General features: G+C 38.0%; 1 long non-coding RNA gene across 4 annotated transcripts; it reads right to left on the reverse strand.

Annotated features, from left to right (window-relative positions):
* Positions 1-1,502: 1,502 nt before the first annotated feature.
* Positions 1,503-25,547, reverse strand: LOC116584158. 4 transcript variants are annotated; one of them, XR_004283074.1, is made up of 6 exons: positions 24,837-25,547; positions 22,737-22,871; positions 9,099-9,266; positions 7,421-7,481; positions 6,966-7,022; positions 1,503-5,855 (listed from the first exon to the last, which is right to left on the reverse strand). It is a non-coding gene; the product is annotated as an uncharacterized LOC116584158 (long non-coding RNA). The 4 variants fall into 4 exon arrangements; XR_004283077.1 differs by lacking the exon at positions 6,966-7,022 and having other exon boundaries at positions 5,318-5,352; positions 5,779-5,855; XR_004283073.1 differs by lacking the exon at positions 6,966-7,022.
* Between the last annotated feature and the right edge of the window lie 231 nt (positions 25,548-25,778).

Here is a 25,778-nt window from a genome sequence, read left to right on the forward strand (position 1 = left end):
GCATCATCTGGGAACTTACTAGAAAATCAAACTAATTTGGGGTCTCCACCCCAAGCCTACTGACAAGCAATCTGCATTTTAACAAGATCCCTAAGTGAAGCAAATGCAAATTAAAGTTTGAGGGGCATTGCCTTAGATAAGCACATTTACTTTTCCCTGTTCAGGGATTTTTCTTCCTGGCTATCCTTTCACTTAGAAAGAAATGTCAGTGTGTGACCAGTGGCCCATTTTCAGGTCCGCATAAAATAAAAGTAATATTTTTATTTTATATTAACCTATCTTCTATGTATTTGACCTTTTTTATTGTCTGAAAACATCACTTTCAGGGCAGGGGGATTCGTTTTATTACAGCAAGATTGTAAAGAAAAGGAAAGAAAGAATTACAGCTCAGCCTACAACATCTATTTTTTTTTCTGCAAAAGATGAAACACTTGAAAGTCAAGCTTCATTAAGAGAGAAAGATTTTCTACCAACCCTATCTTTCCCCCCTTTTTTCAAATCACAAAGCAGATGGATGCAGATTCTAAGTTTTTTCCATAGAATAAAAAAGATATCTATTCTACCTATTACTTAGGTCATGAATTTTTCCCTTCATTAGTTTTACTTGGAAAAATTGTATATTTATGGAAAAGCCAGAAATATACTACAGGGTTCTCATATACCCTTCATCCAGCTTCATATAGTGTTAATATTTTACAGAATATGATACAATAATTGGAATTAAGAAATTAACATTGGTACCATACTCAGACTTTATTTGGATCTCCCTAGTTTTCCCACCAATTTTCTTTCTTTTCCAGGGTCCAATCCATGATACCACATTGAATTGAGTACATTAGTCTCCTTCTCCAAGCTATGATTGTTTCTTGGTCTTTCCTTGTCTCTCATATTATAGTTTTGAAGGGGAGTAGGTGGAAGTTTAATAGAAGGTCTCTCAATTTGATCTCATGTTTTCTCATAACTAGACTAAATTTATAGGTTTGCGGAAAGAATGTCAGAAAGTAACGTTAGGCCATGAGCGTTTATCCTTAATGTATAAGGATATGCTGTGGAGGAAATAAAAAGCCAGAAGATTGCTTCTTCGGGTCCCCAGAGATGGTAGGGAGAGAAGAGAGACAGAAGCAGCGCAAGTAGATAAGATGGAATCAGGGTTCTGGTCATCAACATCTCTTCCACATACACCTTTTAGGGACTAATCTTCAGGGGAAGAGCAGTTTTGCAATATCTAGGTAAGTAAAGGGTGACTTGAGGCCATTGGGTAGTGGCTCACTCCCAGATTTAGGCTCTAAGCAATGATGTGTTGGTAGATGTTTAACAGCTGGCCTGGGGAGGTGGAGATGAGGGAGAATGGAGCCTTGATTTTTTTTTTTTTTTTTAAGATTTTATTTATTTATTTGACAGAGAGAGACACCGCAAGAGAGGGGATACAAGCAGGGGGGTGGGAGAGGGAGAAACAGGCTTCCTGCCAAGCAGGGAGCCCGATGCAGGGCTTGATCCTGGGATCCTGGGATCATGACCTGAGCAGAAGGCAGATGATTAATGACTGAGCCACCCAGGCACCCCTTGAGCCTTGATTGATAATTCCTCATTTCCATGGTGCAAATACTTCTACCTTGGCTGATTTGAAACTATCAACATGATATCACTGAACAAAGTTAGAAAAGCTGTGCGGTAGTACATTATTATATAGTATCTCTACCAAATACATATGCAAAACATAGGTTAATAGTCCAATGTAGTTAAATAAATAGGAGATGAAGATTCTGAGTATTAATTATCTTTGCGTCTTTGCTTTTAATATAACTTGTTTAAATTTATGTTCTTATCATTTAATTTCTAATAATGGCCATGTTGAACAATTAGAGTGCAAAATTCCTGAAAAACTAAAACTTGGCTAGGTTATGAGCTCCTTCCAGGACTCCAGTTTCTAGGGGTTTATGACTATTTGGCTCAGCATCACATCCTCTGGGGCTCAGAAGCAACTGAACAGAGGTGGCAGCAGGTGGGTAGATGTACAGGACTTAGAAGTCATCCCTGCCAGGACACCTGGATAGCTCAGTTGGTTAAGCCTCTGACTTGATTTCAGCTCATGGCATGATCTCGAGATCATGAGGATGAGCCCCACATGGGGCTCCAAGCTCAGTGGGAATTCTGTTTGAGATCCTCTCTCCTCTCCCTCTCCCACTGCCCCTCCCCCTCCTTCTCAAATAAATAAAAAAATCTTTAAAAAAGCAAAAAGAAGGCATTCCTGCCTCCTAATGGCCTTTACGTGGAAAACAGGAGTCTCTGGAACTTCTTACTTCCCCAGTGTGACTACTGGTAGACTAGCAGCCATCTAGGAGCAGGGAAAGAGGCCACAGGGTTGGAACTTGGGCACTATGGGAAGTGTTCAGGGCTATGGGCGCACACATCATTCCTACAGATTAGATGGGACCTCGTTTCATTTCGGTGGTCCCCATTCCAGAGAAAAAAACGAATCCAAGGATCACGGAGTCTCTAGAGGATGGTGCATGCTACAAGGGTACCACAAGGATAAAATAAGACCCCTGCCATCTTGTATACCCAAATGCTATCTTAAGAAAGAGAAGGAAGAGGGTAAGAATCTGAGAAAGACTGAGTCATCTAAACAGCATTACTCAAAATGTGATCTATGGGCCAGTGCCAGTCCACAAATTATTACTGGCCTGAAGTGAGATAAACACAAGTAAGAATTGGTATTTAGACATTTTTATCACAAACCACCATTGCCAGGACATCCTAGCATGTAACCAGAGGACTTGTCTTGTTGAATAAGATACAGGCCAGTGCAGATGTGTTGAGCGGGCACTGTGAGGGGCTTATGCCATGAGCTGCAGAGTCGTCATACGCAGGACGACCATGTATTTGATCCAAGGTAGAACAGAAAGGTCAACCAATTTTAGAAGTATTAATATAAGCCTTTTGAAACCCTTCACCTTTGAATAGGAATAACATGCTGAACAGTTTGAACCAGAGGTTCCAAAGTATGTTCCTTAGACCAATAATAAGCATCAACCGGGAACTCCTTAGAAATGCAAATTTAAGTTGCTACCAGATGTACAGAATCAGAAACCCTGGGGGTGGGCCCAGCAATCTGTGTTTTAACATGCCCTCTAGGTGATTCTGCTGCATGTTTGGAGTTTAAGAACCACTGGTTAGAATGTTTCAAGTCAAAGAATTGTGTTCGAGCTGCAGAAAAAGAAACACTATTAATTAAGTGCAAATTATTCTTGCTAGAATGCAGAGTTGGAACCCATGATGATCAGACCAGGTAGATAAAAAGAAAAAAACTGAATTTGCTTTGTGTTTCTGAGTGATACACAAGTGAGTGAGGCCAAGATGCGAAAGCTGAATACTTTTAGTGGGTGATCCTTTTTTATCTGCCTCTGAAAGCTTACCCACAGGGCCGTGACTCCACTTTGCAGTGTAATTCATTTCCCAGCCCACACCAGCTTGTTGTTGTTGCTGTTTTACCAAAACAGGGTCACAGTATAGGAACAGAAGACTACTTCTCTAGCTTTACTCTCACCGCATAATTGCTGGGTTTCTGGCTTTCCTACATTCCTAGGACTACTACTGTTAATAGTTCAGGAGGCCCCCTTGGCTCTTTTGTGTCATCTGTCCTTTTCCTTCTTTGCTCTCCGTTCTTGGTGCCCTTAGTATGTAAGCTTCTCCATGTTTCTGCTCCTCCCAGGCAGGGTTGATGCAGGTTGAGCTTAGAATCTGGACAACCTGGACATCGGCTATATCACAGCCCAGAAATTCTACTCCCCACCAGTGCTTCATTTTTTTTTTTTTTTTTTTTTTTTACTGGGGGAAGCCTCCCAGGGCTCAGAGGATCTGCCAAGGCAGTCTTTCTCAGCCCATGTGCACTCACGTCACCTGGGGCTCTTGCAGTCATGCAGGTCTGGGCCTGCAAGTATAGGGTGGGCCTGAGGAGCTGCATTTCTCACAAACTCCCAGGTGACACTGACATTGCCAGTGTGTAGGCAATATTTTGAGAAACAAGGCTTAGATCAGTGATTCTCCTGCTTTCACATGGTCTTCTCCCCAAGTCTTCAACACAGCTGAGGGTGCAGAGTTGTAGGGTGGCCATCTGCCCTGGTTTGACAGGGATTATCCCCAACATCCTGAGTGCTGGGCAAACCCAGATAATTGGTCATCCCAACAGCCCAAACCACTCTGAACAGCCCTCACCCCTCTCCTCCCCACTCCCTCCCCACCTGACACTTGTATCTTGGGCTTCTAGACTCTCTCTTAAGATACTGTTTTCCCCCCAGGCTCTTCATTTCTCTTCCATCCAATACCTTCCCCTTGGGCAGACCCATCTCCACCAGCCCTAAAGACAGAGCTGCATTTTTCAGGTAGTGAGGCCAGTTGTAGGAAGAGCTGCCCATTTGTCTTGGTATGGAAGGTTCCATTTCATGTTTCCCTGCAGCTGGTCAGGACTAAAAGGCCCCCCTGAGATCAGTGAGGACCATATTTAGTAGTTAACTGATTTATTTTCATAGAAACTTTCTCATCCTGTCTGGTCTCTGTAGACCAAGCAGGTTTCTCCAGTGCTTGGGAATAATGCCAGCTCTGCTTTGCCTCTTAGCTGATGATGTGGCTATTATCTGGAATCAGGAAAAATCAAAATCTTTCACTCTGGGGCTTGGTGAATACAATGTGTTTTCCAGTATTTCCAGTGGTGCTTTATCGAAGCCATAAATTCTTTTAGGCAAAGCTTCATGCCTCATCATCCTAGAAATACAGCTCTGATTATATCCATCCACAGCTAAAAATCTTCATTAACACTGAATTTACAGCAGAATTATTTCCAAACTTCCTGCATTAGTACAAAGTAATGGTTCTCAAAACTTTGCTTTGCACCAGAATGACCTAGAGGGATTGTTGAAACAGATTGTCCGCCCCACCCCTGAGTTTCAGATTCAGTAAGCCTAGGTGGGGGCCCAGGAACTTGCATTTCTAATGAGTTTCCAGATGATACTCGTCCACAGAACTTACTCTAAGGACCACTGCTTCTCACCCACCCACCTAGCTATGGGTTACACTCCAACACCCAGCTACACCAAATATATTCAAAGACAACCCTTTATTCTTTGTTCATATTGCATGTTCTCCTACTCTGTGACTTTGTTTTGTTTCATTCATTTATTTATTCACTGTCTTTGTCCCCTTAGGCTACTATAACCAAACACCACACCTGGGTGGCTTAGACAACAGACGTTTATTGTCACAGTTCTGGAGGCTGAAATGTCCAAGATCAAGGTACCAGTAGATTCAGTTCTTGGTGAGAGCCCTCTTCTTGGCTGGTAGATGGCTGCCTTCTCACTGTATCATCACATGGTGGAGAGAGAACATGCTGGTGTCTCCTCCTTTTCTTGTAAGGGCTAATTCCATCATGGGGCTTTGCCCTCATGGCCTCATATAAACCTAATTACCTACTAAAGACCCCCCACCTCCTAATACTACCACATTAGGAGATGGGATTTCAGCATATGGATTTGGGGGGGTGGGGCACAGACATTCAGTCCACAACATTCATGGATTCGTTCACTCAATCAATGATTCATTGTTTTATAACTTCCCCCTTTTTTGTTGACATATAATTGGCAATAAAAATTGTAAAGACTTAAGGTTTATAATATGATTTTTTGTATATACGTCATCGAACATTTCTTTTTAAAGATGACACAACTGATCCTGTCAAATGCTCTCATGGAGTTTATGGTATAAAGGAAGAGAGAAAAAATTTACCCTTTTCATTAACAGAGTGCTTCGAAGTTCCCAAAGAGATCTCACATGCAAGCTCCCCTTTGGTCTTTTCCAGACCCCTGAAAGATCAATGAGGCAGAGGTTATTTTACACATTTCACAGATAAGGAAATTGAAGGCCAGGGAGTATTTCAACCGAGGTATTGCCAACCCAGGTCTTTCCAGTCCCAGGTTAATGTTTTTTTCCACCAATCATGCTACTTCAGTCTTGGTTCACTGTATTCCCCTCTCACTGTTGCCCAAATTGTATCTCTTCTTTAAAGCCTAATCACACCTCCAGCATGAAGCCTTCCATGATAACCATAATTAAAATAATTTATCCTTCTAATAAACAAAGACAATACTTTGTCTCTCTACTGGCACTTAAATATATACATATTTATATATATATTTTATAATATATAATTATAACATAATATATTATATATGTTATATAGTTATATATATTATAAATATATGTTATATATAGTTATATATATTATAAATATATGTTATATATAGTTATATATTATAAATATATATTTATATATTTATTATATATATATACTGGCATTTAAATATATATATTACATTATATTTTATATATATATATATATATCCCAATCTCCATGAGAATAGGATCACTCTCCTTTTTGTTACGCATAACACTCAGCTCTCACCTTTAGTAGACGCTTACTAAAGCTCTAAGAAATGAAAAAAGAATAAAGGTTGGAGAGATGAAAATCCCACCCACTTTCTGAATCAATGGTTATATACATTAGATAATTAATGAAGAATAATATATTTGAAGAGAAAGCAGAGTTCTGCATTATCTCTTTATTTTCTATCTTCCATAATGGTGGTAGGGAGGACTAGCACTCAAGAAGTAAGTTTTCCTGTTCTAACATTTTGCCTTCATAACGTAACAGATAAATACTATTGCTCTTGTTTTCAAGTGGAGATCCTGAAGCCCAGAATTGTTTAGACATTTCCCCAAATTCTGACACTGGTGGCAAGTTAGAAAGGGGGCTATACTCAATTCCATTTTACCCCATTGGCAATACGAACACATGAAATCACCTCCAGTTATACTATGACAACAATAAATTGTCCAGCATTTATCTACATAACAAATTAATTCATTGTATAGTAATAATCTTGAGGTCATCCGTTAGTAACATAATCTCTCACCTTAATATTGATTTGTCATTGATTCACCATTTGCTGGTTGAATCTTTTGATCCATTTCTGCAAAAAGGGAAAGAAATTTCACTTTACCGTGTGACCAGTCATCACTAATTGTGAAATGCTGGCCTGTGACTTAGTGAATCTGTCTCAACACGTGGTATTGTGTTATAACAGAACAATCTATTAGAGAAGAGAGTGGGAAAGGTTTGTGGTAAATCCTGGAATAAAAAGTGGGGGTGGGGAAGTTAGATCCAGTTCCATGAATAACCCCAAAAGAAACAATAACTTTAGCAACAATGTGAAGCTCATACATTAAAGCAATTTGTTACACATTTATCATATCTTAGAGCTGAGAATTCTTAGAGAATTTAACCAAAGGACATTGCCAATTAACATCACAGGGCCTTGACAGAGAGGCAGGTAAGAGACAGACAGCATTCAGGAAAGCGCTAACTCACCTACAGGGGTTCAGCCCTGGGTTCTGCAGCCAGTCTTATAAGAGCAGAGACCTGCAACATCCTAAAAACCAGACAGACACAGGAAAGGTGATCTTTCTAACAAATGTATGAAATACCAATTTGCATCCTTTCCTCTTGTATGTACTGCAATATTCTACCTGACAAACACCTGTTAAGTTTTAATTGGCAAGGGTTATTTCAAGGTCTTAATCATTTCATTAGCCATTGAGACAGCTAACAGTAAATCTTGGCATCTACCGTTTTTGTTTTTTGTTTTTTGTTTTTTTTTTTACTCACAATTTCAATGACTGTTTAAAGGGATGAGGAAATTTTATAAATATCTTCTGAACTTCCTGGATCTGCCAGGTGGAAAAAAGTTTCAAAGCACATTTTCAGGCCCTCTGGGGTGTTCAATTCAGAAAAATTAAGTTACAACCAATGTCCTATTTCATAAATAGCTTTCTATCGTTATTCAAACTGTCAGATCAGGGAGCTGGTAAAAAGTCATTCATCCAGAGAAGGGTAAAAATTGGGGAAAAAGATAACTATTTTCTCGAATTCACTGATGATGATGTTAATATAATATTGGCTTCAATGGGCAGTTTCTTTTTTTTTTTTTAAAGATTTTATTTATTTATTTATTTATTTGACAGACGGAGATCACAAGTAGGCAGAGAGGCAGGCAGAGAGAGAGAGGAGGAAGCAGACTCCCTGCTGAGCAGAGAGCCCGATGCGGGCGATCCCAGGATTCTGGGATCATGACCTGAGCCGAAGGCAGAGGCTTTAACCCACTGAGCCACCCAGGCGCCCCCAATGGGCAGTTTCGGTCACGCTTCTCCTCAAGATAAAATAAAAAACATTTCAGACATTTAATTATCACTGCTTCTTAGAAAAAGTTCAGAAGCTCCCCCTCAGCCAATGGTTCTTGGTTCCTAGATATCTTCGCACTGGGGAATTCTTAGTAAGGATGAAGATCTATATATAGAAACAAAACCTATTCCTAACGTGTGTGCCTATCAGGGGACAGGCAGGAGGGAATTGTCATTTTGTCTAGTCACTCGGGCTCTAAAATGATGAAGTTTCTTGGTAAAATAACAATATTACTAGATCACGCTTACATACTGAACTTTCAGACAATGTTCTAAATATATACATTTTAAGCGTATTTAATACTCACAACCACCCTATGAGATCAGTACTATAATTATCCTCATTTTATAGGATAAACTGAGAAACTTAGAAACACAAGTTCAACAACCTGCCCAAGGTCGCACACCTAGTAGGTAATGACACAGGCAGTCTGGCTCCAGAGCCCGGGTTCTTACCCTATATACTCTATTGCTATTTTATGTATAAAAAATGGTATTTTTTATATGAAGCATGACATATGTGTGTGTGTATGTGTGTTTGTGTGTATGAAACACAATTATTAAAATTTTGAGAAAATGAAAACTGGAAGAAGAGAAAAGGAAGAAGTTCTACGAACTTCATATAATTGTCATGAGCCTTTGGGGATATTTGGTTTCAATCATATTTATATGCATATTTTTTATTTGTTGTAGTTCTAGGATTCTGATTTTTTTTATCTTATTATATCAGAAGTATTTCCTCTGTTGTTAACAGTGTTCATGATGCTCATTTTTAATACCTGCATAATATTACATAGTATATTACTCACTTGACAAGTCTCCAGTTGTTAGCTATTTAGGTTGTTTCCAGCAGCCCAGGGCAGATTCAAGTGCAGGTTGTGTAGGCAGAGAGCCTGGTTCAAATGTCTGTTTCTCTACTCACCAGCTACATATTCTTCAGCAAGCTACTCAACCTCTCAGCGTTTCAGTTTTCTCATCTGTAAAATGAGGATATTAGTAGTAACTACCTCCACCTACTTGGGTTTCTGGGACGATAGACTGCATTAATTGTAGTAAAGCACTTAAAACATTGTACAGTTATCAGTATCGTTGAGTGAGTCTATAGTAAACATCTTTATACATAAAACAATTCATATTAAAAAAAATATTTCTTAAGGGTACCTGGGTGGCTCAGTGGGTTAAGTCTCTGCCTTCGGCTCGGGTCATGATCCCAAGGTCCTGGAATCGAGCCCCACGTTGGGCTCTCTGCTCAGCAGGGAGCCTGCTTCCCCCACCCCTCTGCCTGCCTCTCTGCCTACTTGTGATCTCTGTCTGTCAAATAAATAAATAAAATCTTAAAAAAAATTATTTCCTTAATAGATATTCCCAGATATAAGGCTACCAGGTCAAAAGAAAGGAATCTTGTTTGTTCTAATATCTGATTTACACTGCCAAAGAGTTTCCAAAAAGTATTATATAGATTTCTATGCCACTAGTTACAGAAAAAGAAACCACTTTCCAGTGTACTTTGCTGACTTTGAGTATTAATATTAAATCTTCTATTGCTTTGCCTTCTACTTCATCAATCTGTTCTTCAGCTGTTTCTAGTTTGCCCTTAAACCCATCCACTGAGTTAGTTTCTGCCAGTTTGTTTCTCAGTTCCAGAATTTCCATTTGATTTTTATCATAGTTACCAATAATATGCCAAAATTCCCCATCTTCTCATCTAATTTTGTTAATTTATTAAACACAGATATTTTAAAGCTTATTATCTGGTCTGTGGTGTGGCTGGTAATTTTATTGCCAGACATTGTGTAATGAAAAATTGTAGAGATAATTTGAGCCTCTGGGTGATCACATCTTTGTCAAGTGGGGTTCTACCTTAGCTTCTAACAGGTAGTTATGTAAGATCCTATATAAGAGATCTCTTTTGGATTCCTGGCTCTCTGGGTTCTCTGCTTCTCAAATCCTCTCTGCCCTGAATCTGTGATGCTTTTAAACAAATATTTGCTAGATTTTATACAGGTTTTCAACTTTCTCTCAGAGGATAAGTTGATCTAAATGAAAATAATCTGTAACAGCTGGGAATGTAAATCCTTGACATTAATTTTAAAATAATTGATTAAACCTAAATACAGCTTATTTTTGTTTTAGTGTATATTCAATTGATTATTAGTAAGGCTGAATGTTCTTACTTTTTTGCAAATATGTTATATATCATCTTTTGTGAAATGTGCTTTTAGTGTTATCTCTATATTGGCTAAATACGATTCTATTTTTATCTCATGTATTAGTTGTCAGCTGTGGAGTTTGTATGAGCTTCTGTTAATAACATGATTATTGACCCTTTTGTAGTGTTCAAATAATTGTCCCTTGCCTACTGCTTGTTTGTTTTATTGCTGTCTTAATATAACCAAATCTATTTTAATCTTTACTTTGAGATTTGTTACAGTATTTTAAGCCTATAAAAACAAATTCTTTAGATTTCCTACAGTTTGAGTTTTGCTATTTTATTATATGTGTATCATGAATATATAATTGATTTTTTCAGTTAATCACTCCATATCTTATAAAATATTTTCCCTTCCCTCTGATTTGTGTTCTGACATTATCAAATATTCCATTATTATATAAAATATGATTTATTTTGACCATATATTTTGCCTCATTAATTTATTTTGGTGTCAGTATCACACGGTTTTAATTATTATAACTTTAAAATATATTTTAATATATTTGATATGATTAGCCTGTCCTCATTACTTTTCTTCCTCAGAACTGATTTCTACTATTCTTTCCTACTTTCTTTTCCAGATTTATGTTAAAATCAACTTCCTCTCACTCTTACAAAATGTGAAAAACAAAAGAGGCTTTATTACTAGATTTCCCATTATGTCTATACTTTGGAAAGAATTAACAATTTTTTTAGATTTATTTATTTTAGACAGAGAGAGAGGGAAGGGCAGAGGGAAGTGGGAGAGAGAATCTCAAGCAGACTCCCCACTGAGTGGGCCTGAATCAGGGCTTGATCTCATGACCCAGAGATCACGACCTGGTCATGACCTGAGCTGAAACCAAGAGTGGCACACTTAACTTTTAAGTGCCACCCAGGTGCCCCAAGAATTTATCATTTTAAAATGTTATTTTTAAAACCAGAAACCAATCTTTTGACTAATTTAATTTTTTTATAGCTCTCAAAAGTTTCATTTAGATAGGTAACATATTTCCATTTAAACTCAGTTTTATATATTTTGTTGCTCTTGTAAAATAAATCTTTTAGAGGTTTATGTTTAAGCTAATGGTTGCTAATATTTAGAAATTCTACTGATTTATGTTAATAGTCATATGCCTGCCAGTATTTTACTAATTTTGTCTATTCACACTTTTATACACTTCTTTGGGTTTTCAAGATATAAAAATATTTTTCCAGTCATAATGATTGTTTTCCAAAATATTTTTGAAATAATAAAAATAAATAAATTTCCAAAATATTTTTCAAGTCATTCTTTATAGGTCTTCTTTCTTTATTACTTTAAAAAAAGATTTTATTTATTTATTTGAGAGAGAGAGAGACAGCACAATGGGGCAGGGAGGGCAGAAGGAGAGGGAGAAGCAGACTCTTTGGGGAGCAGGGAGCCCAACTAAGGGCTCGATCCCGGAACATCGGGACTATGGCCTGAGCAGAAGGCAGATGCTTAGCCAACTGAGCCACCCAGCTGCCCCCAAGTCTTCTTTCTTTAGTATTTTATTATATTGATAAGGGCTTTAAAAGTGTTTAATAACATTATTATGGCAGAACCATTATACCAACTTTTACCCCATCCTTGTTTTTAAACATGTATATTTCTAGTTTTTTAAAATTAATCTTGACTATTAGTTAAAAATATTTATTATGCTAAAAATAGTTTATCTTTCCTTCTTATCTTTTTATCAGGAACAAGTATTAAATTTTATCTAACACTTTACAAACAATCTATGAAAATAATCATTTACTTCTTATTTAATGTACCAATACAAAATATTTCATTAGTTTAGTTTCTAATTTTGTAAACTTTTGCACTGCTTGGGTATACATTATTTTTATTATTTTGCTGTGATGAGCTCTACTGACTTTTTAAAAAGTGCATTAAATTGTATTAGGTTTAAGCTTATTTAAGGCATTATTTTTTCAGTGTCATTATCCCTTTACTAATATTATAATAACAATAGTTACAAAATAGTCCTTTTTGTCTTATTTATGGTTTTTTGAAAAAAATCTGCTTGTGACCATGTTAGGCTGCAAAATTTTGCTCTTTTAGAAAGTATTTCTATGTCATTTTTCTTTAAATATGACTCTTAAGCACCACCAAATCATAAGACCTTTATTTTAATTTAATGTGAAGATCTTTCCATTTGAATAGAGAAATTTAAGACATTTATACTTGTCATAATTTCTAGCTTGATTGTACTTATTTGATACTTTCTTCTCAATAATTCCTTATTGTTTCCTTTCCATTTTGTCTTTTGAACTGTTTTATCTCCTACAATTATTTATAAAATAGATATTCTTCTTCCCATTCAACTAGTATCTATATTAAATTGTTCACAACTACCCCTAAATGTATTCTTAGCTAATGATTTAAAAATAAAGCAACAGAGGCGCCTGAGTGGCTCAGTTGATTAAATGTCTGACCCTTGATTTCAGTTCAGGTCAAGATCTCATGGGTCATGAGTTTGAGCCCTGCATTAGGCTCCCTGGTCAGTGGGGAGTCTGCCTGAGATTCTCCCTCTCTGCCTGCCCCTGACCCCGTTCTCCTGCCATGTGGTCTCTCTCTAAAAAATAAATAAATAAATAAGCTTTCGTTTTCTCCATCTCCTCTTTCCACATTGTGGTTATTAGTTTCAGACTCTTCTTTTAAAATTAAAAACAAAAACAAAACCAAAAAACAACCTCCTTTTAGGATTAATTTATTAGAAACATTGCTTCCGGGGCACCTGGGTGGCTCAGTGGGTTAAGCCGCTGCCTTCAGCTCAGGTCATGATCTCAGAGTCCTGGGATCGAGTCCCGCATCGGGCTCTCTGCTCAGCAGGGAGCCTGCTTCCCTCTCTCTCTCTCTGCCTGCTTCTCTATCTACTTGTGATTTCTCTCTGTCAAATAAATAAATAAAATCTTTAAAAAAAAAAAAAAGAAAAGAAACATTGCTTCCTTAGAAGAAAAACATCTAGTCATTAATATCAATTCTTAGTTCATTTCAATTTTCCCTATATTTGATTCCTTTATTACTTCATCTTGACCCTGAGTGCTTAGTTAGCCCTAAGCTTTTTTCCTGGAATTTTCTAGTTTTGATTTTTTTTATACATCTGACCACTTAGTGATCTAAACAGTATCTCTTTGCAACTTTTGCAGAAAGTACTCTAAGTTGTTATACCTTCTGACACTTTCCTGATGTAAAAATGTTCTTCTGTTGCTTTTATGTATGAGCCAATAATCAGGCAGGCATAAAACTTAAAGAATCAAACTTGTTTTGCTTAAAATTATGTGAGAAATTACACTTTGGTCTGAAGAATGTTCTTGTTCTGTAAAAGAAATATGAAGACAATCTACAAAAATATGTTTCTGTTTTCTTAAACACTTGAAGGAATTTTGTTTTTTCTAGAAATTTAAAAATTTAGCAGCCTATTACTAGGCATTTATTTCTACCCCTTAATTTTGCTCAAAATTACAATATTACTGCAGTTTTTGTATAAAGAAAGTTTCCTTCTGTCATAAACTTTGATTTTTACTTCTAATCCACTTGCTCTATTTTCAGGGGAACACCCATTATTTTATTCATAAATATAAAAAATGTTTATCTAATACTAATAGCATAGACAATGTGTTAAGCCCTCTGTTGGGGGTAGGGTTACAATAATAAGATATTTATTGCTCTCAAGGAGCTTATTTTCTAAGTTAGACCTCCATAATTTCTCTATCCAATTTCCTCTTACCCTTTAGCTTTTCATTTTCTTTGGATGTGTAGACCAGTTCTGAAGTTTTTCTTCTGTATCCCTAATTTCTATTTCTGCAAAACAGAAATTTTACCTACTGAATTTTTCATTTAGTCACAATCTATTCTTATTTTTACCTGTTCTTGTTTAATTAAAAACAATATAGTCCCTCCTGCTATATCGTTATAATTGCATTCCTAAAAAGCCCCATATTATCAGAAGGTTATTATAAAAACAATTATTTCAAGGAGAAAAGGGGTTGGGGCTAAGTAGTTTCAAATGCACAATAATAAGATAATTTTACTACCGTAATTTCAATAATAAATGTGCTTTTATATTTCTAAGTGTTTTTAACTCAAATTTTAACTAATAAATTGGTCTATCAAAGCAAATAAATATGATTCTCAACATACCAATCAAGTAATGTAAGACTTACAATGTAAAGTTAAATCAGATCTTAGAAAATGGGTTACTACAACCATAAAATAAATTATATTACAGTTTGCAACTCTCCCAAGTAAAGAAAAAACTGTAACACCAACTGATCAACCAGCCATTCAAACAAACTTATTCCAAATATTTTTATGGAGTAACTGCATGTCTACATATATAACTATAGTTCTAACTATGCCATCATGTTAAAATTAATAATAGCAAGTACAATGCAAATGATGTATCTTAATGTATCCACTATGTTATCTCCAGTTCTATCTATAAAACCACAGGAAGTAGGAAAAATGATTGAACTTGCATATGGGAAACAACCAGTTTCTGGTATACGTCATGTGTTGGGATATATTCATTGCTTCATTTCCAAAATCTGCAAGGAGACCCAATAAAGTGGGAGCCCAAGAGAAGAAGACCTGAGGTCCTCAATGTGCTTCCTTCCACAAAATTCCACTTTTCCTGTAAGTTTGCAGTCAGCTTCTAGAATTTACAATAGATTTCAAGTCATTGGTGCACAAGGCCCAAGAAGCCATCAAAGGGAAGTCTTACCTTTGGTCATTAAAATTTCGAAATGCAATTCTGGCCAGGGACAACTTTCAGCTGTTAGCGTAGGAAACTCCCAAGGTATGTCCACTCTGCAGGCATAGGAAACTCCTAGTGTGTCAGGGCCAGCAACATAGAAGGCCACAGAGCATGTGAGAGAGCAAACTGGAATTGATGAAGTAACCTCTTCATTCCTTCCACTCTCTAGAATATGCTTATTTCTTACATTTTTATTGTTGATTCATAAAATTCTTTTTCAGGTGGTTCTAAATCCTTTAAAAAAGTAATTCACCAGAAGAATGTTCATATAGTGCAACTCATTTGCGTCTTCCCAGAAGTTCCCCACATTGGAATCTTAAAATATGCATATTGGGATGAAAAAACAGCTTAAAAACAGTTTTGTTAAATGTCTGTTTTTTAATTCAATGAATGATTTTAAAAATTAGCTTCATTGTTTTTTAATTTACCATCTGTTAACTCAATAAATATGAGTTCTTAAAGTTAACCTAATTGTCTTGGAATTTGCTGTTTTTGAAGCTGATTAAAGTTATTTAAATTAATTTTATTGTATATCCAGACTAGAACAAAGCATGTCTGTGTTTGAATAGATCTTGGCTAATAATTTACAAATAAGTGTGCTCATTTTTAAAATGGACTAATTTTGTTTCTGGTCCTTAATATATATCAGTCAACCTGTAGAGATGCAGAGATGCTGATGTTAGATACTCAAAGGGATAGTATACCAATATACCAAAACTAGTGGCCATTAAAATCTAAACAAGTATAAACTTCCAACAACTTTTGTCTAATAAAGAGGAAATCCGGAGAGAAGATCAATTAGAATGCTATTTCTTTTCACCCTATGTTCCCAAGGATGAAAGGAGTTGCTATGTTTTTTAAATATCATCCTGCCTCTGGTCATAGTTTCTTAGACTAAGGGTGGACACTGAATCCAAGTGAGCCAATCAGACTCATCCCTAAGAATTGTGAAGACACAAAGATGGGCCTTTCTCTGGGTGGCTTGACGGAAACATCCATAGTGCAAGAACAACTGGCAATCATGATCTGCTATATAACTGAGTAGAGGTAACTCGTATTGCCATGAAAAAGACAGAAAAGAAATATGGAGAGAGAGGATTGACTGAGTTCCCTGTAGTACTTCAATACATCTACTCCCCAAACCCAACTGTACCCTTGATTTTGGATTCCACAAAAAGCTCCAGTTGTGCTTTTCCCTTTTTGCTTAAGCTCAGAGTCCGCTTCTATCACTTACCGAAGTCAAAAGAACTTGAACTAATGTACAGAAGAAAAAATCCCACTGGTAGTAACGATTGTTTAATCATGGGTTTTTAAGGCTTTATCCCCCCCGCCCGACCCCATTTTCCTTTAGATGAGAAGCTCTTAACTTTAACATGTAATTTAGCTAGTCTTTATTTTATGGTTATTGCTTTTATGGCTTATCTAAGAAAAACTGTCTATCTCCAAGTGATGTTTTCCTCTAAAACTTTATGCTTTTAATTCTACATTTAGATCTATAATCCACTGGCAATGAATTTTCATGTATGGTGTGAGGTAGGAATTAAGATGTTTGTTTGTTTTCTATATAGATATCTAGTTATCCTAGCACCATTTGTTGAAAACACGTTTTTTGTGTATTGGGTTGCTTTGGTGGTGGTGAAAGTTGGCCGGGGTGGGGGGGAAGGGTCATCTGAAGCCATCTGAAACTAATGACAGAATACTAAAATGCTGAAACAGTTATTTTGTTAACTTTATTAATGAGTTTAAGAAAATAATAGTAACATCTTCACTTAAAAGAATGAGTAATAATTCATTCATCGGAATTCATTTCTTCCATAAACTTGCATGTAATATACCTAAAATATATCTCACTACTAATAGTCAAATCTGTTTTCTGTTTCATGCTGTTATCAGCTTACCCCTTTCCATTGTCTATATAATATGCATCCATTCATGTTCCAGATATTAAAAGGAGCAAGGCATACTGAGATCCAGCCTAGGACTATATCTGTGAGATGGAACAAACTACATACATCAAAGAATACTAAATGAAACAAAACTGATGACCAAGTCAAAGCAGAATTCAACCACTGGTCCTGTCCGTTTGTCCCTCTTCTGTGTATCATACCTGGAACTTTTGCCCTCCAATTGTATAAATCAGCTTTCAAGTTGTCTCAGGAAGATCCAAAATTAATAATGTTATCTTAGATTTGAGATGACCTTGAAGTGTGATCTCGAAATCCATTGATTCCCAATGTGTAAGTCACAGATGACTTGCATACAAATCATCTTCATGACACACATAGAAAGTCTTTAATATTTGCCAAAAACTGAGGTAAATGCATGAGGCAACTGGCTCAGGAACTCTGAGTATCCTGAGCCCTTCCCGGGCTCTGGCGGGTCATCTTTAAGACTGAAAGGTTCAATATCTTGGCACACTTGTTATCCTTTTGTACCATAGCACTTGGTTTATTCTCATCTAAGTACTTCTAAAAAATGTGCAGTAGTGGATGAAAAATTTATAGGTCTGGCTAATAAGCATTCTCTATTTCTGGAAAAAATTATCCCCAATTTATCTTGGAGAACAGTACCTCCCCCATTCTCAGCCTACACAATTTGGGTAGGGTGAACTCCTAAATCCAAGGTGGGCATTTGGCCCAAGGCTGTTGAGTTAAAGAACCATAGCCCTTGACCAGGGTTATAAGTGCAGGTATGAGCACATGATACACCTTGATACAGTCACAACCAGGTGTAGTTCTTTTGCTGGAAACTTTGAGAAAGAGGAGTGCTCTTTTGTTGGAGTTTCTGTATCAGAAGAATAGAAGATTGGAGGGACTAGCTTATTACAGTGAAGGGAAAACTAGACTAAGAATGAAGTTAAAGCAGAAGTTGACACAGAAGAAAGCAGAAACAAGAGATAGTTGGTGATGTTATTTGAGCAGATATACCTAATTATGCCTAAAGTACTTCTTACACTGTATTTCCTACTAACATGTATGTTTGTTGAGGGAGTTCAAGGATAAAAAGTGAAACAAAACTTTAATTTATAATTTGGATTTTGGCCCCTTTCAACCCAGGTTTCCCAAATCCATATGGATCACTGGATCCCTGCTTTATTTCTACCAAATCTGAATTTATGGACATGGAGCCAAGGAATATGCATTTAAAAAAATTTTTTTTTATTTTTATTATTTTTTTAAAGATTTTATTTATTTATTTGACAGGCAGAGATTACAAGTAGACAGAGAGGCAGGCAGAGAGAGAGAGGAGGAAGCAGGCTCCCGGCCAAGCAGAGAGCCCATTGCAGGGCTCGATCCCAGAACCCTGGGATCATGACCCGAGCTGAAGGAAGAGGCTTTAACCCACTGAGCCACCCAGGCGCCCCGGAATCTGCATTTTAAATAAGCATTCTATTTAATTCCCATGCACAGTAAAATTTGAGATATACCACTGTGTGGGAATAAGGAGTGAAAAGAACAAACATTCCCCACCCTGATGTTCGTCGACATCAACAAAATAGTTTGTTATAGAATCAGAACAACAGTCCAGTTTTCTTCTTTTCTTCCTGGTAACTTGATTTCCCTAAGGTCATGCACTATTACTTTTTTCCCTACTCCAACACATTTTTCATCTAAAATGTAAACATTTACTAATGGCAAAGATTCTACATTTGGGCAGCATTTATAGCATATAAAAATAGGAGGTGCTTTAACAATTTTAAGATAAATGTTACTAGTGACTATGTTCTGGACTTGGCAAACATTTCCACAAAAGTTATAGAAGAGAAAAGCATTCCACTGTGTGTGTAGCTGTTTTAATACAAAAATAATTTCTTCCAAAATCTTTCAGTAAAAAATAAATATTCCAGAAATAGAGGCCATAATTATTCTCCAGCTTTGAGTCCCCTTGGCACACCAGCAAGTCACCCAGGAGGTTCTTGCTTCTTTCTACCCCACTTAAATTTCAGTCAATTCACTTTCTCTGCTTGTTTACAGCCCAGGATTTCCTCTTATTAGAATAACAATGAGAGCAATATTAACAAAAGAAAACACCGTCTTTATTGACTACTAACCGTGTAGAAGCCCAGGCATTTGCTAACTCCAGGAGTTGAGTACAGTGGTAATCCCTACGGAATGGATGAGGAAATTGAGGTAGGAAACTAAGAGACTTGCCCAAGGTCTTGCTAATGACTAGCTGAACCTGGATTAATCCAGGCAGTTTGACACCTATGGCTGCTCTGCCTACATGTATATAAATTTTGTCTATTTTTCTTTTTAAAGTTCACTAAAATATTATAATCTGCTCGTGCTGCTTCTTTGTATTCAAAACTCATGGAGCACATAAAATGGGTGGGTTTTATTCCATAAATTATACCTCAAGAAAGATGAATTAAAAAATTACAAACTGTAGAGCCAAACTGCTAAGAATCTAAAGACTTGATTGCCCAATGAATTGAGTGGCTTTAAAGATATGGATGTGCCCCTGTATATATAATGTGTGTGTGTGTATATATATGGTATACATATATGTATGTATATGTATGTACACACATACACACACACACACTATACCATATCGAGTTTGGCCTTCACTAAAAATATGCATAAGCTACACAAAAGGGTGCCCGTGTAGTTTTACAAAGCCTGGGAGTACAGATTTTAGGGCCTGCTCCAAGAGTCATGTATTTAGCTGGCATTCCTTTACAAGGTAGGACATTAAGCTTAGTCCTAGATAATATTCTGATGCTGTGCTGATCTTTATGTCCTACTCTAAATGATGTATGCATTTTTAAAAACCAATAATATTTATCTAAGTGAAATAAAAAAATTACCTGTGATCAATATAAGATCATTGTGCTCTTGAAAAATTAACAGTCTAACAAAGGAAGCATATGGCATAAGGAGTCCTCAAAAAATGTGCCCTCCTTCTAAAACTTCAGTTTTTTACTCTTTCATTCATTACTCTTTCATTCATTAGCTCTTCAAATATTTATCAGTGCCCCTAATAAACATGGAAAGTTGTATACTATAAAAAGGGCAGTATTATAAATGGCTTTGCATCATCCCTCAAATGATATTATGGAGTATCAGTTACAGGCCCCCAGGCTCGATTCTTCCTGTCCACTTTGCCACCAGAGAAGTATTTTTTTTTTTTAAGATTTTTATTTTTAAGCAATCTCTACAGCCAACACGGGCCTTGAACCCACAACCCCGAGATCAAGAATCACATGCTTCAGCAACTGAGCCAGCCAGCTACCCTCAGAGTGATCTTTCTAAAGAGTTCTGTTGGTGTTACTCCCATCCTTATAACCTTTAATGACTCCCTACATCATAAGGTAGGAGACGTTTGACTGGTGGTCTTTACACTGATTGTGATCTGGAGACATCTTTTCTCCCCACATGTGTACTTTAAGATGAGGTAAGCTTTCAACATTTAATATTTCCACTTTTCACATAAAACCAAATTAGCAACTTCTCTTTAACAATTGGAAGACGAGGGGCACCTGGGTGGCTCAGTTGGTTAAGCTCCAACTCTTGATTTTGGCTCAGGTCATGATCTCAGGGTCCTGGAATAAAGACCTGTTGGGGTGGGAGGGATGAGGGCAGAGGCCTGGGCCCCTGCTCAGCTCCTTGCTCAGTGGGGAGACTGCCTGAGGAATCTGTCTCCTCCTCCTGTCCCCTACCCCTCCCCCACTCTCTAAAATAAATAAATCTTAAAAAAACAAAAACAACACCAACAACAACAACAAAAACAGAACAAAACCCAAAAGTAACCTCAACTGAAGACCTGACACTCGGCATTATTGGGCAGAAAATATATTCTCAGGATTGCCACGGTTTTCACGCTGCTTATGGTCTCAACTTGGTCTGCTTTGCTCACTTGTTTCCATGCTCGGCCTAGAGTAGCCAGAATTTGCAGTCCGACAGACAGGATACAGCTTGTCTGCAAGGTTCTTAGTTTGTAGTTGCTTGATTTCATCCTTCCCAAAGATCTCATGTTCCAGCCCCACCGAGTTCCTGGTAGTTCCCTAAACAGCAAGCTTGGACATCCTCAGTGCCTTTCCTTATATTGGTCCCTCTGATTGTAATAGCCTCTATCTTCCCCCCCCCCTTTTTTTTTTTTTTTTTTTTTTTTTTGCCTAGAAGAGACTCACTTATCCTCAGCACTTAGTTCAATTCTTCTATGCAAGAAGTTATTTGCTTCTTCCCACATGTTCCTGTAGCACTTTGTGCTTCTATTGGCATTGCAGTGGCTTTTCCTTCTGTGAGCCCAGTTGGAAAATGTGTTTCTTGAAAAGAACTCTTGACCATCTCCATATACACAGTCCTTAATAGAGTATCTGGCATGAATAAGCGAGTATTTATTGAATGAACAAAAAGATAGATAAGTGAATGAATGAATACTTTCATGAAAGTTTTTTATTTGTGTTGCAAAATTTTGATGTTTAAAATAAGGGAAGTAACTGTTCAAGACAAAATTTCAAAATCTGATAATGATCATGACATCTTTAGATAACACTTTTTTTCCCCCCAGATAACACTTCTCAAAAGTTCCTCTTCATGGTACCCTTTCTCGGAAAACAAGTCTTGAAAAAATAAAATACATATAATTTAGGAAATACATAAAGAGTGGCTTAAAATTGACAGGGCAGTGCAATTTGGGGGGAAGGGGTGGGATTGTAGGGCTGCATTCAAAGAGAGAAGAGAGGGTGAAAAAAGTCACAGCATGCATGTCTCCCTATAATTTGGTGGCCTCTCCAGCAGTGTTTACCTTGAAGAATGAAATATTTAGGCCACAAAGGAGAAGGATGGGATTGTTGAGCTGGAGGATATCAGTGCTCAAGGGTCACTAAGAGTATGTTAGTCCTTAAAAGCTGTGCACCATAGCTCTCTACTTTAGGGCGCAAGGTAGGCTGCACTATCTGGCCTCACTGTGATGATTCTATAGAACCATGCTACTAGTCCTGGCCAATGAGTTGTGAGCCCAAATAATGTGAGTTACTTCTGGCTATAGAATTTAAATGCCAGCCAGACACACTCTGAATGATCTTTATTTTTCCCATAGTAACATGAAACACTCAGGATGGCGTCTGTTCTATCAGCCTGGGACCCTGAATGAGGAGACATGCAACAGACAAGCTGACTTGCAGGGGACTCAACACGACCAAGAAAACAACTTCTGTCACTGTAGATCACTAAACATTGGAATTGTTTGTTATTCTGACACAAGATCCCTCTCCTGACTAATAGAACATATTTGCTCTGCTTGGCAGAACTAACACTAATGGTTGGAAGTTTTAGGGTTTATAGGATTTATGAGTTTTAGGGTTGAAAGTTTTAGGAAAATCTGTGTCAATTTTGTTCAATTTTTAAAAATGTAATAAGGTATAAAGTATAAAGATGGAATGAACTACTTAGGATACTCCTCTTTTATACAAACAATATACATTGAACTTTACCCTGTAGTAACTCTTCTGTAGATAAAATCTCTACCTTGAGGTAGGTTTAAGTGGTGAGTTCCCCTTCACTTAAGGTGTTTGCCTTGATAGCCCCTAAAGGTTTGACTTGATAAATCAACTTCAAAAATACATTCCAACCAGGAACTTCAGGATGGGTACTTCCTCTCATCTAGAAAAGAAAAAAAAAATCTATTTTCTCAAATGTTCTTTGGATTTCATCTATTTACAGACCTATTAAGTTGTCTTTTCGCATTTTGATGTCATCTGGCCACCAAATAAACTCATTGAAGGCCAATGCTGTGTTAGCTCTCCTTTCCATCTTTCTGACACTATTTAGTAGGCAATATTTGTCTTCTATTCCCCACAGGAAAATAATCAGCTTTGACCCTATTTATTATTATTGACCATTTGATATGTTTCATATTTACTTGTCTTTCAACCATTTAAATCAGATTTGGACTTGTTAAAAAAAAAATCTAGGAGCAGAAATATATTACCCTAATAACTTTAAGGTAAAATACCGTTTTCTTCCGGGAAAAAAAAAAAAAAGGCTTATCCTAGTACTGTTGAATTTGTGGCCAATTACAATATTTCATTAACATCTTAATTCAGTAAGTATTTAATGTATTCCTACTATGTGCCAGGGGGCAAGGTTTACAAAAGAGTTTATCAAGTTATGTTACTTAATGCACTGTACGCATCATTACATAATTCTGTACTATAATAGAGCCTGTGAGCTCTCTGTTCAAGACTATTTAGGGGATAAAAAGCAAATCAAAAGGTTGGGGAAAATGTTCTTTTGGTTTAACGCAGGGGAGAATATCACACTTTAGATTTGGGGGATTTAGTTGATATTTCTGGGAAATAAGTAAGAGTGTGTAAGGGAAATAAGAGTGTGTAAGGAAGAAAAAAAATTGATCTTTTTTTTTTTTTGTATTTCAATTTCTGTTAAGCTTCACTTCAGCCTTTCAGAACTAGAGAATCAGCTGCCTGCTATAAGAAATTGCTAATAAGCACTAATTAAAGACACAGAATTTTTTCTTTCCATTCCAAACCTGATGTCATTCCCAGATGGAGATATTGGTACTAGTTAGGCAATTGAGCATTTTGGTAAAGTAAGGCAGAAGATTTGGGGTCTCTTGGATCTATGGACACAGAAAGTGGTCCAGGAGGGAAAACTTGTGTTTTGTTTTGCCCATGGCATTGATACCTTTTTGCTTTGCTTCGTAGAACGAGGAGCTGAGGTGGGCACTTGCGTCTTAGAAACGAGGGATGAGTTCACTAAAATAATACTAATTCATAAACTTTTTATAGTCTTATATCTTTTGGAATTGTTGCCTTTGCAGAAACGATAATCAACTGAAAAAGATGGACATTCCAGTGGATCCAATACCACTGATAGGAAAGAACTGGTATATCAGAAAGCAGCATGAATACATGTGCTATCCTCCTTTATTTAGAAAAACCACACAAAAATACAGCACAGTTGATGTGCTGTTACCAGGACTTGAAAGTAGAATCAACCACTGTGTAAAAGATAAAATAAGACTGCACGGAATATGAGGATTTTCCCAGCGTGCTTTATTCATAGACATCTGACAGAAGAGGACCTAACAGAGCTTTTAGGAAAAACTGAATTCTCAGCCCACAGTCACTTTCCAGGAACTTCACTGCAAACAGTGCTCTGCGCTGGCGGGATGGAGATCTTAGCAATCTCCCTCCTGCTTCCATAGTTTCCTTCTCTCTAAATACAATTATGTATGGGGACTTAATGAGAGAGCAAGCCTTGTGTGAAAGGAACTCAAGAAAGTGCAGCTTCTAAAAATACACCGAGGCGGCTCTACAGTCCTTATTGTTACAAACTGACGTTTTGCAGTTCAAGCTATGAACCTAACAACTACACACACACACACACACACACACACACACACACACGAAGAAAAAAAAGTAGACTGTTTTTCCTTTCTGCAATCCCCTTAACTTTGAGTAAACAGTAGTAATTTTCTGTTGTCATACTCAATGCAAATTTCCCCAAGACGACACAACACAAAACAAAAGACGTGTTAGCTTCCCACGAGCAGGGTGGGGGTGGAGGATGGCACGAAGAGAGGGGCAAAGTTGATGGAGTTCTCACTTCTCCTTAGCCTGGGGTCCTGAACCTCCAAGTCACTCTGCTGTTGCAGGGGGTTTCGGACTTTCAGTCACCTTGGGGGCGGGTTCCCTTGACCCTCTCTTCCGCCAGCTCCCTGTCATTAAATTCGCATCACTTGCCCCCTTTGCTTCCAGAAGAAACTGGACCTCTCAGTTCAGAGTCTTTTCCCAGTGGACAGCTGCCGACGGGAGGATACATATTTTAAATAAACAGGCACGGGCGAGGGGTGGGGATCTGCAAGAGGGCCCCCCTTCTTCTCCTTCCACCACGTGTTCCTCAGTTGGGGTGCAGCACTCTTCGATGGGTGCTGAGAAGGGCGAGGGTGGGGTGGAAGAAGATGGACGGAGCAGGCTGTAAGGGAAGGAGGCCCCCTAGGAGAGATCGTCTCGACCGAACATTGACGAGAGAAAAAAAAAAACTGGCCCACATGCCCCTAGTGGGGAGCGATACACCCCACGCGGGCTGGGTTTGGGGGGGTGCGTAGGGCCCTCTCACCTGACTTCCTCCTCTGCTGGCACACACACTACAATCACCCGGCCCCCCCACCAAAAAAAAAAAGCCCAGCCAAACAACGAACAACAAGAGGAAGCCGCAGGCGGCAAGAGGAGGGGTGCGCGTGGTGGGGGCCCGGGAGAGGTGAGGGGGCAGGGTTGGTGGGCGTCGAGAACCGCACCGCGCACCCCTAAGCGTACTCCCAGGCGCCCACACTTACCCCTAGCGTCTGAGGGTCCGGTCTTCGGCGCCAATCCCAGCGCGCGCCTCTCGCCCGCCCTCGTCCCTCCGGACCGCCGCCCCCCACACCCCGGCCGGCGCGCTGGGAGGGAGCCTGGGAGCGGCGCGCGGCGGCGGCGGCAGCGGCTCGGGCTCGGCTCGGCTCGGGCTCCAGCGCGCTCAGTGTAGCGGGCGGCCGCCGAGGATCCACCG

This window comes from Mustela erminea, chromosome 1 (assembly GCF_009829155.1).
Source record: "Mustela erminea isolate mMusErm1 chromosome 1, mMusErm1.Pri, whole genome shotgun sequence".
NCBI lineage: Eukaryota > Metazoa > Chordata > Mammalia > Carnivora > Mustelidae > Mustela > Mustela erminea.